This window comes from Geotrypetes seraphini, chromosome 6 (genome assembly GCF_902459505.1).
Source record: "Geotrypetes seraphini chromosome 6, aGeoSer1.1, whole genome shotgun sequence".
NCBI classification, from domain to species: domain Eukaryota; kingdom Metazoa; phylum Chordata; class Amphibia; order Gymnophiona; family Dermophiidae; genus Geotrypetes; species Geotrypetes seraphini.
This window is the reverse complement of record NC_047089.1, coordinates 24,836,772-24,850,779: the sequence shown is the minus strand read 5'-3', so window position 1 is coordinate 24,850,779 and position 14,008 is coordinate 24,836,772. Positions and strand designations below refer to the sequence as shown.

The 14,008-nt window shown below is 42.6% G+C and overlaps 1 protein-coding gene across 1 annotated transcript in view; it reads right to left on the bottom strand.

Moving 5' to 3' along the window:
• FOLH1B (folate hydrolase 1B) overlaps positions 1–13,257 on the bottom strand; it is a 104,774-nt gene extending 91,517 nt beyond the window's left edge. Inside the window, exon 1 of the mRNA XM_033950123.1 lies at positions 13,139–13,257. The gene's annotated coding sequence lies outside the window, so the exon portion shown is untranslated. The remainder of the gene's footprint in view (positions 1–13,138) is intronic.
• Between the last annotated feature and the right edge of the window lie 751 nt (positions 13,258–14,008).

The window sequence follows — 14,008 nt, the reverse complement described above, 5'->3', positions numbered from 1 at the left end:
GGCCGTTGATAAAAAAGCCTAAGGACGCTTTGCTAAAGGGTGGGGGGGGGGAAGTGAATTTGTCATTTATCCGTGCATGTTACATACAAGTGTAAATGCCTCTATTTATATCTGGAGACTTAAAAATAAAGGCTATCAAATCAATTCCGTATAACTTACATAAAACTAAGTAATAAACTCTTTATCCTCCTTATTTTTAATTCTTCATTTCCCTATATATTGGTTATATGAAGGAAAGAGGCGCGCACCATACACAAGAGAGAGGACATCCTGAACATAAAAATCACTCACGGACATTTATTTAAGATGAATCTCTCAAGAGAAAAGAAAAAGGACATTTTCCACTCAGTTAATTTTCTCTAGGTTCAGTCAATTGTTGAAGGCTAGTTTTCTACAAATATCTTAGGACTATAATAATTGTGTGTGTGTGTGTTTGGGGGGGGAAGCAGGAATAAAATCTGCCGTATTAGGTCATAAGAACATAAGAATTGCCGCTGCTGGGTCAAACCAGTGGTCCATCATGCCCAGCAGTCCGCTCACGCGGCGGCCCTCTGGTCAAAGACCAGCACCCTAACTGAGACTAGCCCTACCTACATACGTTCTGGTTCAGCAGGAACTTGTCTAACTTCGTCTTGAATCCCTGGAGGGTGTTTTCCCCTATGACAGACTCCGGAAGAGCGTTCCAGATTTCTACCACTCTCTGGGGTGAAGAAGAACTTCCTTACGTTTATACGGAATCTATCCCCTTTTAACTTTAGAGAGTGCCCTCTCGTTCTCTCTACCTTGGAGAGGGTGAACAACCTCTCCTTATCTACTAAGTCTATTCCCTTCAGTATTTTGAATGTTTCGATCATGTCCCCTCTCAATCTCCTCTTTTCAAGGGAGAAGAGGCCCAGTTTCTCTAATATCTCACTGTATGACACCCTCCAGCCGTTGCTCTCAAAGACTGAAGGTGGACAAAGTGATGGGACCAGATGGGATCCATCCCAGGATACTAAGGGAGCTCAGAGAGGTTCTGGCGAGTCCTATTAAAGACTTGTTCAACAAATCTCTGGAGACGGGAGTGATTCCTGGGGATTGGAGGAGAGCGGATGTGGTCCCTATTCATAAAAGTGGTCACAGGGATGAAGCAGGAAACTACAGGCCGGTGAGCCTCACTTCAGTTGTTGGAAAAATAATGGAAGTGTTGCTGAAAGAAAGGATAGTGTATTTCCTTGAATCTAATGGGTTACAGGATCCGAGGCAACATGGCTTTACAAAAGGTAAATCGTGCCAAACGAACCTGATTGAATTTTTTGATTGGGTGACCAGAGAGCTGGATCGAGGACATATGCTAGATGTAATTTACTTGGATTTCAGCAAAGCCTTTGATACAGTTCCTCATAGGAGGCTGTTGAACAAACTTGAAGGGCTGAAGTTAGGACCCAAAGTGGTGAACTGGGTCAGAAACTGGCTGTCGGACAGACGCCAGAGGGTGGTGGTTAATGGAAGTCGCTCAAAGGAAGGAAAGGTGACTAGTGGAGTCCCTCAGGGTTCGGTGCTGGGGCCAATCCTGTTCAATATGTATGTAAGTGACATTGCTGAAGGGTTAGAAGGAAAAGTGTGCCTTTTTGCAGATGATACCAAGATTTGTAACAGAGTAGACACCGAAGAGGGAGTGGAAAATATGAAAAAGGATCTGCAAAAGTTAGAGGAATGGTCTAATGCCTGGCAACTAAAATTCAATGCAAAGAAATGCAGAGTAATGCATTTGGGGATTAATAATAGGAAGGAACCATATATGCTGGGAGGAGAGAAGCTGATATGCACGGACGGGGAGAGGGACCTTGGGGTGATAGTGTCCGAAGATCTAAAGGCGAAAAAACAGTGTGACAAGGCAGTGGCTGCTGCCAGAAGGATTCTGGGCTGTATAAAGAGAGGCGTAGTCAGTAGAAGGAAGAAGGTGTTGATGCCCCTGTACAGGTCATTGGTGAGGCCCCACTTGGAATATTGTGTTCAGTTTTGGAGACCGTATCTGGCGAAAGACGTAAGAAGACTTGAGGCGGTCCAGAGGAGGGTGACGAAAATGATAGGAGGCTTGCGCCAGAAGACGTATGAGGAGAGACTGGAAGCCCTGAATATGTATACCCTAGAGGAAAGGAGAGACAGGGGAGATATGATTCAGACGTTCAAATACTTAAAGGGTATTAATGTAGAACAAAATCTTTTCCAGAGAAAGGAAAATGGTAAAACCAGAGGACATAATTTGAGGTTGAGGGGTGGTAGATTCAGGAGCAATTTTAGGAATTCTACTTTACGGAGAGGGTGGTGGATGCCTGGAATGCGCTCCCGAGAGAGGTGGTGGAGAGTAAAACTGTGACTGAGTTCAAAGAAGCGTGGGATGAACACAGAAGATTTAGAATCAGAAAATAATATTAAATATTGAACTAGGCCAGTTACTGGGCAGATTTGTACGGTCTGTGTCTGTGTATGGCCGTTTGGTGGAGGATGGGCAGGGGACGGCTTCAATGGCTGGGAGGGTGTAGATGGGCTGGAGTAAGTATTAACAGAGATTTCGGCAGTTGGAACCCAAGCATAGTACCGGGTAAAGCTTTGGATTCTAGCCCAGAAATAGCTAAGAAGAAAAAAAATTAAAAAAAATTTTAATTGAATCAGGTTGGGCAGACTGGATGGACCATTCGGGACTTTATCTGCCGTCATCTACTATGTTACTATGTTACTCCCTAATAAGAAAAACAGAATGAAAAACTAAGATACTGTCTGCACTGATTTATCCTTTAGAAAACGATCTAACTGGACTGGGTCCGAGAAGACATATTTATCACTTGCATATGAGATAAGGCATTTACAAGGAAATTTTTTTTTTTTAAAAAAAGGTTCCACCCACCGCTAAAGCTCTAGGCCTAAGCGCTAGGAATTGCTTCCTTTTGAATTGAGTCTGTTTAGAGACATCGGGGAAAATCATCACTCGCTGGCCCCAAAACAGAGCTTGTTTTTTTAGTAAAATATAACTTCAAAATAGCTCTGTTTTGAAAACTACCAACAGAGTAGCCCGTTTTGTAATTGTGTCTTTAGATGACCCTATAAATTGAGATAAATCCAAACCATCAGGTGAAACTAATTTATCAATTTTCCCCTCATCTACCTCTTCCTTGGAAGCCCTCGGAATGTAATAGAGGTGATCAGGTTCAAATGTGTCCGCATTAGCATATTGCAAAATCTCCCTCATATACATTCTTAATGGCTCCAATGGAGATAGGTAGTGTGCAATAGGAAAATTGAGGAAACGAAGATTCCTGACTCTTGTATAATTCCAAAAAAATCTGCCGTATATCAAAGAGAAAACTCAAAAAGAGTCGGCAAAAATATGAGGAGAAGAGGACTTAAAGAAAGAGGGAAAAGATGAATGAGTAGATAAAAATAAAAAATACACAAATACTCAAAAGAACTATAAATATAAGGTCTAGAGGAAAAACTGTAAATGCAAAATCTATGAAGAAGAAACTTGAGAGACTTCAATATCGGGGAACTGTAACATAATATAATGCTCTTAGACAGTATCCCCCGGGCTGACAGCTTCGTGAGGGCTATTGAAGGCCAAATGAATTCGCCCGATACATCATATTGTCTCTTAAGTGCTGAAATGTGCTTGAAAAAAATATGTGGCAACAAAACAAAGGAGAAAGTCCAACTTTGTCTGCAGAAAAAACCAAGCAGGAGAAACAAACAAAACTGCAGACTGTGTACAAGATGCAAGCAAAAATTTATTGTACCAAAATTAAAATGCAAATAAGTAAAATAAAACCCTTTTATCAATCAAGGGACCCGACACGGTCAGTGTTTCAGACAAATCTTCGTCAGGGGTCCTAATAAATACAAATACAATACAAAAAACATTAAAAACTCTTGTAAACTCTTATAAAAAGCGAAAAATAACAAGATGGTGTTATTATGCCATGCTACTAAGGCTTGTGGTCAAGTGACGTGAATGACAAGAAAGAGGGTATGTGAAATAGTAAGGAGACATGCAAAGTAAGATAAACATCAAGGTAAGTTCAAAAACAATATAAGGAAAATGATAACATTAAACAATAAAACACTATAAAAAATTAGTGAAAAAAGAACGTGACACAAAATGGAAAAGTGAGAAATTAAAGGAATAAGTACCCATAGGAGTTTGGTAAAAAAGAGGCACCTACCATGGTGAAAAAGGTTGGGACATAATATAAAAAATGAAGATAAGTAACTATATTGAAAAACATAAAGATACAACATGATGTAAACTTATGACCAAAAACCAATAATAAAACCAGTAATAGACCATATATAATATTGACATATGAAATGAGAACCTAACAACCAATAAAAAGATAAAATATAAAATGGTTGCTGATAGTATGACATTAAACAGGATCATATAAATAAACAAAGCATATGCAATACTACATAATAATAAAATATGTTAAAAGCAACATAAAAATTAAAATGAAGAATAAAAGTAAAACATAGTAAAAAAAAAAAAAAAAAAGGGGGGGGGAATGTGCTATGTTATTGCAGAGACCTGGATTCCCTAAACCAGGCATATAATATAAAAGGAAGTGTCTGATAAAAGAATATAGAACCATGAGCACCAAACCTATAAGCAAGAAACTTAACTGAGGAGCCATCCAGTACTATGTCATGAACTGGATCAATATTTAAAGGCACATAAGTAGAGAAAGGGGGCAACCTCAATGGTTAACAAATCATATGTCCTTACAAAATGAGTATGATATAGCCTTAGAGATCTGAACAAGTGTTATGGGCACATAAAATTGTGATGATGCGGCTTTAAAAATCTTTCCAACCGAATATATAGCCCACTGAATACATATGTGACAATTAACTCATTCATCTCCCTCTTTCAACATATCCTCAAAGTTCAAAATATATAGATAATATGAAAAAAGTGCCAAAATCACAAGTAGCAATAAATATCATGAGTTATGAGCAGAGGTGTCCTCCTCTCCTCATATTTTTGCCGATTCTTGTTGACTCTTATATAATTCTCCATTCTTTCCATCTTAGCATGAAACAATATGCTATCCTGCCTTAGTCCGTAGCGAGCTCATGCTTCGGGGCTCTAAGGTGTGCGTGCCGGCTTCCCTTCTCTTCCCCAACCCCCCCCCCCCCCCCGGGATGTAACTTCCGGTTTCGGAGGGAAGAGAAGGGAAGCCGACACGCGCACCTTAGAGCCCCGAAGCATGAGTTCGCTACGGGCTAAGGCAGCTGCCTGTGAAACAAATACAAATCACTGCCGCATCTCCAATAAATACAAATCACTGAGTTCACGACTCCAAGCCGGTAAGAGGTGGTTTTTTTTGGTTTTTTTTTATGTTGAGCGGTGGCGGCAGCAGCAGGATTTGTGATAGATGACAGCCGGGCGGTCATCTAAATTAGCCGGGCGTAGCGCCCAGCTGAAAGGCCCTGGGGAGAACACTGCTATCTTTAAGAACATAAGCAGTGCCTCCGCCGGGTCAGACCATAGGTCCATCCTGCCCAGCAGTCCGCTCCCGCGGCGGCCCAAACAGATCACGACCCGTCTGAATCACCAGAAGGGGCTCCCTTGCCACCTTGGTTTCTCATTGAAGTCCTGACTTCCTATCGAAGTCCTAACCCTCCGGTCTTGCACGACCTGGTAAGCTTTCTATACTTGTGTTACATCCCAGCACCTCCCTCAGTATCCCACGATCCCTTTATCCCTCAGGAATCCATCCAATCCCTGTTTGAATCCCTGTACCGTACTCTGCCTGATCACTTCCTCCGGTAGCGCATTCCAAGTATCCACGACCCTTTGGGTGAAAAAAAACTTCCTTGCATTTGTTTTGAACCTATCTCCCTTCAGTTTCTCCGAATGCCCCCTCATACTTGTTGTCCCCTTCAGTCTGAAGAATCTGTCCTTATCCACCCTCTCTATGCCCCTCATGATCTTGAAGGTCTCTATCATATCTCCCCTGAGCCTCCTTTTTTCCAGGGAGAAGAGCCCCAGCCTATCCAACCTCTCGGCGTATGGGCAGTGTTCCAGCCCTCTTACCATATTCATTGCTCTCCTTTGGACTCTCTCAAGTACCGCCATGTCCTTCTTGAGGTGCGGCGATCAATACTGAACGCAGTATTCCAGATGTGGACGCACCATCGCTTGATACAATGGCATGATGACTTCCCGCGTTCTGGTTGTTATGCCCCTCTTTATGATGCCCAACATCCTGTTGGCTTTTTTCGAGGCTGCTGCGCACTGTGCAGATGGCTTCAGTGATGCATCCACCAGCACACCCAAGTCTCTCTCAAGTCTGCTGTCTCCCAACAATACCCCCCCCCCAATTTGTAGTTGAACAACGGGTTCTTTTTCCCTATATGCATGACCTTGCATTTTTCCACGTTAAAGCGCATTTGCCATTTGTTTGCCCAGTCTTCCAGCTTGTCCAGGTCCCTTTGTAGGTCCTCACACTCCTCCCTGGTCCTAACTCTGCCGCACAGTTTGGTATCGTCTGCAAATTTTATAACCTCGCACTTTGCCTCCTTTTCCAGGTCATTGATAAATATGTTGAAGAGTAACGGCCCCAGCACCGATCCCTGTGGCACACCGCTTGTGACTCCCCACCAGTCAGAATATTGACCCTTTACTCCGACCCTCTGCAGTCTACCCGACAACCAGTGCTTGATCCATCTGTGCACATCCCCTCCCACCCCGTGGTTCCACAGCTTCCTAAGCAGCCTTTCATGTGGCACCTTGTCGAAAGCCTTTTGAAAATCGAGGTAAATGATGTCTATGGGTTCCCCATTGTCCACCCGACTGCTTATTCCCTCAAAGAAGTACAGAAGGTTCGTTAGGCACGACCTTCCCTTACAGAATCCGTGCTGGCTTGTTCTCAGTAGGCCATTCCTCTCGATGTGCTCACAAATGCTGTCCTTGATCATAGCTTCCACCATCTTCCCTATAATTGAAGTCAGGCTCACCGGCCTGTAGTTCCCGGGGGTCACCCCTCGATCCCTTCTTGAAGATAGGTGTGACATTTGCCAATTTCCAGTCCTCTGGTACCTCATCAGTTTTCAAGGATAGGTTGCAAACATGCTGGATTGTGCCCGCTATTTCTTGTCTTAGTTCCTTCAGAACCCTTGGGTGGATCCCGTCCGGGCCCGGTGATTTGCCGCATTTTAACCTGTCTATCTGTTTGAGGACATCCTCCTTACTTACCTCTATGTGCTCCAATTTTTCAGCCTGTTCCCCACTCATGAGCTCCTCTGAGTCCGGTATATTAGATGTGTCTTCGCTCGTGAAAACCGACGAGAAGAACGTGTTCAACCTCTCAGCTACCTCTTTATCCTCCTTAATCACTCCCTTCCTATCCCCATCGTCCAACGGCCCCACCTCCTCTCTCGCTGATCGCTTCCCCTTTACGTAACTGAAGAATGCCTTGAAGTTTTTCGCCTCCCTGGCCAGCCCCTCTTCGTATTCCCCCTTTGCTTTTCTAACCTCCTGGTGGCATTCCTTTTGGCATTTCCTGTGCGCCTAGTGATTTTCCTCCGTTGAGTCCTTTTTCCATCTCCGGAAGGATACTCTGTAAATTACCCACAGATTGATTCAATTTATCGAGTTTATTTCCTAGCTCTGTTATTTGATTTTCATGCTCATTTACTTTAACTGAGGTATCTGTGGAGAACTGACACAATTTCAAAACTGTATTCTACAATGAAAATTCAATTCTATCACAGTATGCCATATATCATTTAAAGAGATAACTTTGTCCTTGGGGAGAACATCATGGGTTAACTCCGTAACCATTTGGACAGGAGTCAATCCTTTTGTTCTCAGATAATAAGTTTTAAAAGATAAACATTATGAATAGGAGAGAAGTATTATTAAATATAATTTCATCATGTGTGCACAGAGCAATGTGCTAAATTTCCAGCTGGTGAATATAAAATTTGCAAACAAGATATTGGCAACTGGTAAAATTGTTGTCCATGGTTTCCTGAATAAAGTAGTCTGTCCTAACCTGAGAAAGGGGGAATAATTTCGGAAAGCTAATCAAAAATGTATTTGGTCAAATAAATAAGGTATCACCACCTTATATTCTTCTCTTGCTTTAGTGCTGTTTATTAGGCTGTGGGTTTCTGTCATACTTATATTAGCCATTAGATGGCACCATTAAACCATTTCTTATTTTTAAAAGTCTAGTTAAATAGTAACAAAGTAAATGACAGCAGATAAAGACCTGAACAGTCCATTCAGTCTGCCCAATAATTGCATGCATTATAAATTAATGATTTAGATTAAATCATCTACGTTTCCAAGTTTATTTAACACCTGATATACCGCAATGGAAGAACATCTATATGGTTTACATAAAAAGCTAAGAAAAATAAGAAAATAGAACTACAATATCAATACTAAAAGCAATAAAGTAGAGATTAAAGGTTAAGAAATAATTTTACACTTCTTGTTTCAGACTGGTCTCTGATGGATCTGTTATTTCATTTTCCAAATGCATCTGTAAACAGAAAGGTTTTTAATAATGTTGCAAAACGGTCAAGATTGTGTTCTGTTCGAATGTAATTTGGAAAGGTTTCCTAAAGTTGAGGACCAATGACTGCAAATGAACGATCTCTAGTGGATGAATGATCTCTAGTGGATGAATATACTATTTGCCTAATCGATGGAATCACTAAGAGGTTTTGCTGTAAAGAGCGAAGTGTATGTACTGATGATAAAACAAAACTTTTATGCCTAGGCCTCAAATTGGACTGTCTTCCTCCAACTGTAACTTTGGATTCCGGGGTCTCCCAGCAGATTGAGTTCTCTTCCAAGATATTGGGAGTTCTCATAGACTCTTCTCTTACCTTTAAGGATCAAATAAATTCTCTTGTCAAGAAATGTTTTTTTTAACCTTCGAATGTTGAGAAAGGTCAGAAACCTTTTCCACCAACAACACTTCTCTGTTCTGGTCCAATCTATCATATTATCCCGGCTGGATTACTGTAACGCTATCTATCTTGGTATAATAAAAACCTGCCTTCAAAGACTCCTACTGATACAAAATATCGCTACGAAATTAATTTTTGGAAAAGTAAATTTGACCATGTGTCTCCTTTGCTTTTAAACCTTCATTGGCTTCCAGTCTATCTCAGAATTCACTTTAAATGTGCATGTATTACTTTTAAAATTGTATATGGTATCTTCATCCCTCTTGTCCCTTTATTATGGAATGCTTATAGATTCTCCTATGCAATAGAAACATAGAAACATAGAATATGACGGCAGAAAAGGGCCATCGGCCCAACAAGTCTGCCCACTCGAAGAACCCTCCCCCTAAGCACTTCCTCGAAGTGAACCCACATGTTTATCCCATTTTTTCTTAAAATCGACCACATTGCTGGCCACAACTACCTGAAGTGGAATATCATTCCAACGATCAACCACCCTTTCGGCGAAGAAATACTTCCTAATGTCACCGTGAAATCTCCCACCCTTGATTTTTAATGGATGCCCTCTTGTTGCCGTGGGTCCTGTAAGGAAAAAGATATCTTCTTCCACCTCAATTCGGCCAATAACATATTTGAATATCTCTATCATGTCTCCCCTCTCTCTGCATTTCTCGACGGTCTTCATATGGGAGATCCTTGAGTCCTGAGACCATCCTAGTGGCCATTCGCTGTACCGACTCCATTCTCAGCACATCCTTTTGATAATGTGGCCTCCAAAATTGAACACAATATTCCAGATGAAGTCTCACCATGGACCTGTACAACGGCATTACAATTTCAGGTTTTGCTGGGCACGATGGACCTCAGGTCTGACCCAGTGGAGGCATTGCTTATGTTCTTATGTTCTTATGGATGCAACCCAGCATTTGTCTAGCCTTGGATGAGGCTTTCTCCACCTGATTGGCAGTCTTCATATCTTCACTAATGATTACTCCTAGATCCCTTTCTGCCACAGTTCTTGTTAAAGTCTCTCCATTCAGGGTGTAAGTTCTGCATGGGTTTCCACTGCCAAGGTACATAACCTTACAGTTTTTGGCATTAAAATTCAGTTGCCAAATTGTGGACCATTGTTCCAGTAAAAGTAGATCCTGCGTCATAGTGTCGGGCACTGTGTCCTTGCCCACTATGTTGCACAGTTTAGCATCATCTGCAAATAATGCAATTTTACCACAAAGCCCCTGAGGCAGGTCCCGTACAAAGATATTAAATGGGATTGGACTCAGGACCGATCCTGCGGCACTCCACTGATCACTTCCGATGCTTCGGAGGGAGTACCATTTAGCACCACCCTCTGAAGTCTGCCACTGAGCCAGTCTCTAACCCATGCAGTCAATGTTTCTCCAAGTCCCAACGAACTCATCTTATTCAGTAATCTACGGTGTGGGACACTATCAAAAGCCTTACTGAAGTCCAAATACACGACATCCAGGGACTCTCCCATATCTAGCTTTTTTGTTACCCAGTCAAAGAAGCCGATTAGATTGGATTGGCAGGACCTTCCCTTTGTAAATCCATGCTGGTGGGGATCCCTCAGCCTCAGGCACCCAACAATTCAAACTCTCCCTTCCTTCACTGAAAGGAATCAAAGGAGTCAAGAATTTCAGTCAATCCTTGGTTTTCACATTTTCTCAACTATGGAACGAACTTCCTCTCATTTTAAGGGGTTCTGGCCCTTTTCAACTTTTTCGTAAATCTTTAAAAACTATTTTATTTGCCAAACACTTTGGAATCTAGTCATATTAATATTTTCTGATTGTTACTTTAAGTATTTTTTTTAGCTACTATTAACCGAATCGAGCTCCTTTTTGGCTGAAGACCCGGTATATAAAGCTTAGTTTGATGAGTAAGGTATTAAATAATTATCCAGATGTGATGACCGATTGTAACATGTTTTGAAAACCAGAAGTATAATTTTGTATGTTAAATGATATTTTAATTGGTAGCCAGTGTGCCGATTTTAACAGTGGAGTTACATGGTCAAATTTCTTTTTCCCTGTTATTAATTTTATTGCAATATTTTGAGCGAGTTGAAGATGATGAAGATCTTCATCCTTGCTCCATAATTTAGTGAATTACAGTAATCCAACGTACTGGTTACTAAAGAGTGAACGAGTATATTAATGGCTAATGGAAGTAAAAGATGAAATATTGAGCTTATAAAGGTGAAGTTTATAATAACTATGGGCTCCTTTTATCAAGCCGCGCTGGCGGGGTTAACGCGCGCGATGTTTCATCATGCGTTAACCCCTGCGCTGGCCGGAAAATTACTGCCTGCTCACGGGAGGTGGCAGCAGCTAGCGCGGCTGGCAGTTTGGCGTGCGGTATTACGCGTGTTAAAACCACTAGCGCGGCTTGATAAAAGGAGCCCTACGTTGTAGCACTATAGAAATTTTGTTTTCAAAAAAGTCAACTTTGGATCGAAAGTGACCTTTGAAGTCTGCCCGATACGGTCCTTAGATTCCAACTAGAGAATGACATGGTGACAAAATTCATCACCGTTCCCGTCCCCGCGGATAACCACGGGAAATAATCCCATGTCATTTTCTAGTGTCTATTTCAACCTCAGTCCTTCTACACCAGCATTCTTCAATGCAAGGCTTGAGGGTCAGTGGTTGTGGCCATTCATACTCTGATTCTTATGTGAGCCAAGGATAATGAAGCCATTGTGACATCACTGATGTGATTGGCTCTTAGGCACTGGTGGAATGAGGCATTATGACATCACAATATCTGCTCTGGATACCAGAGACTGTCATTCTGTAGTGTCTGTTTCAACCTCAGTCCTTCTACACCAGCATTCTTCAAAGCAAAGCTTGCGGGTCAGTGGCTGAGCCCATTCATATTCTGATTCTTCCCTCTCTCCTTAAAGAATGACATGAAGATGGTTTCCCGCGGTTATCCTCGGGGACGGGAACGGTGATGAATTTTGTCACCGTGTCATTCTCTAATTCTAACTACTGGAGTTGCCATCAAAGCTCACTCCAGCCTATTCCAACCATCTCATCATTTGCGGGATACAGACAGTAAAAGTCTGTCCAGCGCGGTCCTCATGTTCCAAATTACTGGAGTTCCCGTTGAAGTCCTCCCCAGCCCATCCTAAACCAAATTGCCATTTATGGGACACAGACCGTGTAAGTCTGCCCCGTACCATGTATAGAATTAAGGGGTATGTGTAGGGTTACTACATTTAATGACATAAAAACCCAGACAAGGGGTCCCAACCCATTCCTCCCCCCCAGTCTGCCTTGTTCTGCCCCCAGCCCCACCCCCACAAAGCCTTATTTCTTCTTCCCCAAACTCCGGCTGCGTCTTGTCGCACAGCTACACCCTGCTCTGACCGGCAGGCGGCTTAGCTGTGCTGAATCCTGACCCGTTGGCGTGGCTTCCCCAGGAAAGAGGAAGGCTTTTCAGGTAAAACAGACCCGGGCACCTACCTAGTCTGCCAGGCCACACTGAGATACTTTGCCAAAAAAGGAGACACAATCCAGGTATGTTCAAATTCTCATACTTAAGCTTTATTGAACAAGGTTGTCTGAATACTTTCAGCCACCCCTCATAGATTGCAAAAATTAAGCATCAAACAAAAACAGCATAGAGTTGTCAGAATGGCCTGAGAACCAAGTATGGCATACAGTTCCAATTTCCTGGACTTTCTCTACTTTAAAGCTAGTCCTCTTCACCAGGGTTCACATAAACAGAAATGCCATGAAAATAAACTTCCAAACAATGAAAACAAACTGCATAACAGAGCAGATAAATGAAGTAGCAACCTTTAGAAATAAAGTTCCAGGCTTCCCAGCTAACCTAGCTGGATAACTTGTATAGTTTTCAGAGCAGACTCCTAGGCTCATTAGCATCAGCTGAGCTTCCCAGCCAAAGGAGCACAGCAGGGTATTAGATAAGCTGTGAGCTTTACTGAGGCTTTATCACAGAGGCTTCACACTATCAACAATACAGTTCTTTAAGCAAACACTGACCTCTGGGCAATCCCAAAGTAAAATGGAGAGGTTTGCCTTCTCTCCTAATCAGTGACACCTGGGCTCTGGTTGCAGAGAGCCAGCACTCAAACCTTAGTGAGACAGATACTCGGCTTCCCTTCAGCTTATGGACTAACCTCCATTCCCTCTGGGTGATAGTCAGCTTCTGGACACACTTCAGCAGTGTCCATTGCCTCCTCTTTTCCAGAAGCTGGGCTCAAGCTTGGGAAGTCCTCTGCCATCTCCACGTCCTCACTACTGTAGGGTTGAGGAGGGAGACTTCTCTCCTCATCTTGCCTTTGCCTTGGTTCCTCAGCTTCACCTCCGTCCCTGCTCTCCTCTCTGTGATTCAGGGCTCTACTTTTGCGTCATAGCCCCACCCCTCTCTCCTAGGAACAGGGGTGTTGGGCAGGAAATCCCTAGGGAAATAACTCTGGTTCCTCCTAGACTGATAATGTGCATACCTTGCAAGACTAGGTCTCCACTTCTCAGTAAAAGTCCTATCAGGCTTTCTGATGAACTTATTCTGATATGGCATTCTCTGCTGTATATTCTTAGGCTCATACCTTTCCTGCTCTACCTCACTGTCTGAGGGGTAATCAGCCATTTCCATATCCTTACTTTTAACCTGGTCAGCTCTCCTGACCAGGGACCGTGCTCTGCTTTTATCCATTACAGGGACAAAGCTGGCTACAGGTTTGTCACAGTCTGGAGAGCTTCCAAGCATGTGACATCATCCGCGCATGCTCGGAGGCTTTCCAAAACCCAGACAAACTGCCAGGTTTTGGAAAGTCCATCTGAGCACCCAGACTGTCCTCTAAAAAGAGGACACTTCCGGGTTTTTCCGGACATCTGGTAACCCTAGGGAAGTAACTGTATACCTCTTTTACATCTTGGCAATTTTATAAGATCTCAACTGAGCTTGGATTTTAGGCTGTTTTATTTTTAGCTGTTATCACAAAGCTAGATAGGAGCCCTCCACTCACAGTCCTACCAGTAGGGGGTGT